Raw genomic sequence first — 6,645 nt, forward strand, 5'->3', positions numbered from 1 at the left:
GTGCACTTAAGACACCTCTGTGTGTGTGCGTCTCTTTCTCGCACACTCACGCGTGGAGGGGCCGAGGCGCGGGCTGAGAGAGCGAGGGGAAGAGAGAGGGGCAACTAGGCGCCCCTTCTCTTCTAAGCGAGCCCCTCAAAGGGGCGGCGTGGTCCGGCGCCTCGCGCCACTCGAGGCGCGTGCGGAGCGTGCTGTGCGGAGGGAGGCTGGCGAGTGCTCTCGTCTCCCCGCTGGACCACATGGCCTGGCCGCGCCGTCCACCCCAGCTGGCCTGGCGGCCTGGCCGCCCCACGGCTGCTGTCGCGGTTCGCCCAGTAAATACATATCCAACACACACGGCGCGCCGGTGGTGCGGAAGAGGCTGGCAGGGCCGGGCCCTGGCCGGGCCAGGCTGGGGCGGGCTCCCCCAGCGCGCCATGTGCAGCGTCATGGAGCACCAGGAGGAAGCCTCGCGCGTGCTGTGCCGTGTGGACCGCCGTGTCCAAACACGAACCGACGCCCGGCCAGCCGCAGCTACGGCTTTGGGGCGAGGGAAGGTAAACTCGGAGGCTCTCCCGCCGTCAATTTTAGAAGACACACATTACAACATTTGTAAATGCCACAAGCGAATATGTTTGTTCTGATAAACACCTGCAACGCGGTGAGCACTCCTAAGAAAACGGAAAAAAGACGATTAGTAAGGAACTTGAACTGTAAAACGTATCCTCGTAAATTCAAAACTTCTTTTGTAATTTCATTTTTAAAATACGGAACTGCTCGTTCCTGCTCGTCTGTGAATTCCAAGTCGATACACAATTCCTTGTAGTTTAACAATTGTGATTTGGAATTTTACAGCACACATCATGGTAAAGTTTCCTGAATCAACCCTAAGAATTTCTCACAGTACTTGAAGTGCAAATTGTGATGGTCGTAAGTTGGGAGTGTTCAACTTTGTAATCGAGAGGAGCGCGGAGCACAAAAAAGGAGACTTTTTTCCCAGTGAAGCTGCAGGAGGAAGAACAAGACATTGACCCGGGCTGAGGGCGTTATGGATATTGCTGGTCTGATTGGTTCACCCGTGAATGAGCGAGCGGCGCTGGCGCTGCTGTATTGGCTGGGAGATCAGTGCGCGCTCCGTGGATGGTTATATGACGGCGTGGTTTTAATAGCCGAGCTGAGCTGCTGTAGCTCGAGGCCGGCCAGCCCTGCCGCTGAGCTTCTGCTTCAGCCCCTCCCTCTCCGTCCCCCCTCTTCCCTCTCCTGCCTTCGCTACCCTGCGCAAGTTCTTAGGTATAAAAGATATCTTGCATCAACTATATCGACTAATACTATATCGTATCGTCAACTCACAGACAGAGACTTGGCGGCGAGAGGATCATGTAGATGTCCCTGGGCCCGGCTGTCGCTTTTCTTGCCATACCCTTCCTGCTACGGAACGCCATCAACCCGTGTATTTGGTCTACGACTTCCGAAAGAGGCGTAGATGACAACATTCTTGAATTGGTACCACCTGCTGTCAAGACCTTTTCATTTGAGGTGAGGTGTGTGTGCGACTATGCCAGTCAGTATGGCAAAGAGGCGACCTGCGGGCGGGCGCTGTGCTGGCGGCCTGCGCGCCTCCGGGGCGTGGCGCGGGGTGGCGCGGCCAGCGTGTGTTTTTCGAATGTCGTTGCCGTTCGTTCGGAAGAGAGGGAGGGGGGGAGGGAATCGATTACGTGCTTTATTACTGCATTACTCGCGTTTAGCGCGCCTTATGGGCCCAGTATGGGACGAGCCGGGAGTAATTGCATTCCACAATAATTATTGTCTGAGAAAGGCGCGGCCGGGCCGGCCTAGTATGGCGGGCGAGAGCCTGGCGATAGCGCTCGCCGAGGTGTTATTGTGCCGCGAGGGACGGGCGGATAAACCCGCGGGAGAGAGAGAGAGAGAGAGAGAGAGAGAGAGAGAGAGAGAGAGAGAGAGAGTTTTGCATCCGAGGCCTGCTTTAGGCTATGTTCGGCTCGCTAGAGGTGAAAAGATACAAATCCCCCCCCCCCTTTTGGCCGATGGCGTTCTGCTGCTCTAATTTACACACCGGCTAAGCAGCCGTAGCCCGGCCCATGGGCCCGGCTACCCATCTGAACTGGTATATCTCTCCACTCATCTATGCCTCCATCTACCCCTCGATCTGTCATTTGCCTTTTTGGGCCGGTCCATCTATTAGGGCCGAGCCCTTAATGCTAATCCCCGCTTTAATCCCTTCGCGCGTTACGTGGTTAGTGAAGGTCGGGTGAGGAGGGGGAGGGGGGCTAACAGGGGCGTGTTTGTGAGGGGGGCAATAATCTGCATGCAGTGTCAGGCCCTGTAAAGGGGTGGGGGTAGAGATTAGCCCCCCCCCTCCCCCGGTCCCCCTATCTGAGCGGTTAGGCCACCAGTTACACACCTGGGGGCCCCTCTAGTCTCCTCATCGGCGACGTTGATTGTCTCTAGGATTTACGCTCGACGCATCGCCCTCCCCCCCCGGCCGCGCACCACCGCCACCGGTCCGCGGCCGCCCCCTGACACCTCCCGGTGGGGGCGTGCGGCACCTGTCGCGAGGCTAGCTGAGGTGGCGCCCGTCGCGAGGCTACGCGAGGTGCGCGAGCGGGTGCCCACAGAGAACCGCATAACCAGAGGGGTACCACAAGCGGGGCTCTCGTGACCAATTTGCGCAGCGGGGCTGGAGGCGATCACTAAGGCGTACCAACCCGAAAACCAAAACGCTATCACTTTATACGACCCAGTACCATCATACATTATTAATATCACCAAAATACACTTATGTTATGAATAAGCAAGCGTTTCTATACAATACGCAGTCAAAATATGCTGGAAATGTACAACATGAAATACTTAAGTTTTCGTCTCGTAATGTTGGTGGATCAGGGGCCTGCTTGGCCCGCCGGCCCGCCGCCATATTAGGCCACAGTGTTGTTTGTTGTTGTCGTCTCGTCTGCCGAGGGAGACTCCATGCCGTGGAGTAATTTTAAGAAGATTTATTGGAGATATTTGCTGCAGAGTTACTATTTCCTCGTCAATCAGGTATGTGCTTTTTGTTTTTAAGGTTTCTGGGTCTCGCATCCTCGCGAGAATTACCTTCTCTGGCCACTATTAGCTGAAGTACGGAGCAGGCCCTAAGGCTTGTCGGTTTGACCTAGGTCAGTATTTTGATTTCTCGCGAAATTCTTCGCACATAATGAGAAACGTTATTGGTGCTTTTACTATTTTTAATTTTGAAAAGAACTGGTTCAACGATAATTGGACTTGTGCCGTTTTATGCGCTTCCCACTTCTTAACTCTTAACCTCACTAAAACTACTCTCTTGACATCTTTGTTGTCGTTTGGGAAGCAGTTAAATCTATTACTTCAGAACAAAAACTTTGACAGTAATCATACACACATGTAACAGACTGTATTGTGTGTGCACTGATTTTGCTACTGGTGGGTTATTTTTGGCAAGTGTGGATGTAAAGTTTATTTTTATGTCTGATGCGAACTTGTGGACCGCAAGTTCTTGACCACTTACAACCAAGGCCACCTTGTAAATAAATCGGACTGGGGTTAGTGTCCTATGAATTCTAAAATTGCTTGTCTATTCTAATAGCTATTGGGTACTATAATATCAAAACATAAAAAATATACATTAAAATATATCCTAGCAGTTATTCTAAAAGTGTGAACTATTTTGTATTTTAGTGGAAGGTGTCGATTGCTGGCAACTCCAGAGCCAACCCATATCAAGTTTTTTCCGAGCTGAGCGACCACTTGCTGATGAGACTTCTTTAAGCAAATTTGGCTAAAGGTATGTTTAAGATTTGGTTTAACTGTTCTTTTCTTTACACCTTTAACTAAATAAATTATATTTCATTTGCTTTGTTTTCTTCTGTTCCAGAAACTTGGTCCCAATTTGATACCAGAGAAGATCAAGTGCATTTACGTTACCATCAATACTATACCATTCTATCCTATTTGTTATTTTATATTGTGGACAATATACTATTAGGAACTTATTTGATCTGTATGATTTATAAGTAACTGCCCTACAACCCTTTCACACCAAGAATATTTTTTAAATTACAAAAACAAAAAGAGGGAGAAAGGTCGTTATTTCAGCAGCTGCTGATTTTTGCCCTAATTACCAACGGGTATTTTGAAAGGCATTTTCAGGCAAAGATTGTATGCAATCTTACTATTTTTGACTACCTATGAAGCCACTACCATCAATGCCATGCCTCAACAGCATCCATCAAAGAGAAGGGAGGGGGGGGGGGGGCAGCAGAACAAAAGCAATATTGGGCAAAAGGGCCACTTTAGCCAGCATTTACTGGATTAAAGGAGGCAGGGATCGGTCTGAAATTGTAGATTACACAACTATGGCAGACTGCTAACACCTCTCAGAAAACAGAACATCGATATCTGCAACGGTTCAGGAGTTATGGCTCTGTGAAAACGTCCAAAAGGCGCCTGGAGCACACCTACTGCTACTACCCGGCCTGCGCGGCCTGCGCTGCCCGCCGCCCGAGAGCGGAGCGATCGCCGGGCGGCGGCGAGCGGCAGGCGAGCCGGGCGTTCGTACCGCGCGCCGCGGCGAGTAGTTAGGCGATCGCGCCACGGGGAGCGCTAGTGCGGCGAAATTGGTACGGCGCGTTAACACGGCTGGTACCCCTCTGGTTATGCGGTTCTCTGTGCGGGTGCCCCGGGCGCGCCATTGTGAGCAGGGTATCCGGTAATTTCCACCAGCTCCGCCGCCTCCACCGAGAGGAGTAGACTGGCGCCTATACAGGAGAGCCATACCGCCCGAGGCGGGCGTGGCGGGGCGTGGCGCTCGGGTCTTGCTCTTCTCACTACTAAGTGGAACACCCCAGCGCCGCGCCCCGCCACGCCCCGCTGATGGTGCCGTAATGCCTTTGTGCGCGATCCCGGGAACATGAAATGGGCATCACGTCAGGCGGCGGCCGGGGGTTCTCCTCCGGTCTCCTCCGGTCTCCTCCCGTGTCACAGGGTGGCCGACATGCGAACTCCCTGCCCGCCGCAGGCGCAGCCGCGCACCGCACCGCACAGTAGGGACCAGCGGGTGAAACTGTCGCCTCGCTAAAAACTGGCTGCCTCAAAGTTCTGCGCCGTGATGAACTGGAGGCTGGTGTTGTAGGTGTGTTTGTGGGAATGTAAGTAGAGAGAGAGGAGGGGGGGGGGGTGAGAGGTCGAGCACTGAATGCAAGTGGGACGGGCATGTGTGGCGGGGCTGGTAACGGAGCCCGGCCGGAGGTACCCCGAGAGCCGGGGGGCGTGGGCGAATCGGGCGACCAATCTGTGGTTTAGGTGCTGCCCCTACCGCCGCCGCTGCATCGGCGTGCACGGTAGCTTTCTTTTGTGGTACTTTCTCGCTTGAATATGGCGGGGTTTGACCTTTCGCCTAATCTGCTGCCGCTCGGCTCGCGCTCGGCCCGCGGCTCGGCCCGCTCCTAGCCGCCCGCCCGAATGGATCGGTTAACCCACTGCGGTCTGCTGCCGCCCCCCGGTCCCGACCTGGTCCCGACCCCCATCTGCGCCATCAGCCCCCCGGCTCCTCTCTCCCTGCTCCCTCCTCGCCCTTGACCTCGTCGTCGACACGGCGATTTGGCCATCTGGGCCAGCGGCCGCCAGCGGTGCGCGGGGGTGGCAGAGAAAGGCCTTTCCGGAGGAAATTTGCGATGCGATGCGCGCACCTGGCGCGCAGCTGCGTGACGCAAGCGCTGCAGCTGGGGGGCAGCTGCGGCCTTGGGGGGGACGCCGTGGGAGGAGGAGGAGGCCCGGCCCGGCTCGACGCGAGGCTCTCCGTGATCGTCACTCGTCGTCACGCGGCGGACCTTGGCTGACGCTTCCTCATTTCTCCAGGAGGAGGGCATGTCATGTCGCGGGGCACCCTGCCAGCGCGCCGCCGTTCTGCTCGCGTCGTCGGGGACGCCGATGACGACGCGGCTGTTGAAACCAGCGACTCGCGGGACTCGAGTGCTGCGCATAGTAAATGAGAAATATGGTCTTCGCGCAACACTGCGGGGGCGGCGGGACGAGCCGGGATGAGCTCACGGCGCGGACCTGGACCACCCACCTGTGATGGCCGTCATCGCGCAGTCCATGTGTGCGACGGGCGCAGCACCTGTTGCTGGCGGATGGGATTGGATGACACCGCGACCCGCGACCCCTCGATGCCGATGGCGCCCAATCTTTTTTTGTCGTCGACGGCTCTTCTGGTATACTTTTCATCGTGTCTTGTCGCTTGTCGACTCGACTACGTAGGTACTACTTGTTCGGCGGCGGCGTCGGTGGCCTGGACACCCTCGCTCTCAGGAAGGAGGCCGAGATGATGTGCAGCAAGGCGGAGCGGGTGCGCGCCGCCCCCCGAGGCCACGAGAGGCCGGGTGCTGCCTGGCGACGCTGCGGCGGGGAGGAAATGGCGAAGTGACGTAATCTGACGGATCTTTTTGTCGCGTGGGGCGTAAATATCAGCATTGGGGGGCCCTCCTGCCTGCCTGCTCGCCCGCCCGGCTCGGCCGCAGGCAGCCTGCGTTATGAAACGGGCCTCTGGCGCTCTAATTTGTATTCAGCGGCGGCGCGGCGCACGGACACCATCGGGGGGATGGGGGGCATCGCGCCCGCCTGATAGATGGG

At 55.9% G+C, this 6,645-nt stretch overlaps 1 protein-coding gene and 1 long non-coding RNA gene across 7 annotated transcripts in view; both read left to right on the top strand.

The window, feature by feature from the left end:
* LOC113211849 (latrophilin Cirl) overlaps positions 1 to 6,645 on the top strand; it is a 255,784-nt gene that overhangs the window by 48,608 nt on the left and 200,531 nt on the right. The window lies entirely within an intron of this gene.
* On the top strand, positions 2,593 to 4,007 carry LOC127750113 (uncharacterized). The gene is made up of 3 exons (XR_008011519.1): positions 2,593 to 3,039; positions 3,694 to 3,799; positions 3,890 to 4,007. It is a non-coding gene; the product is annotated as an uncharacterized LOC127750113 (long non-coding RNA).

This window comes from Frankliniella occidentalis, unplaced genomic scaffold, assembly GCF_000697945.3.
Source record: "Frankliniella occidentalis isolate FOCC.00 unplaced genomic scaffold, Focc_3.1 Scaffold134, whole genome shotgun sequence".
NCBI lineage: Eukaryota > Metazoa > Arthropoda > Insecta > Thysanoptera > Thripidae > Frankliniella > Frankliniella occidentalis.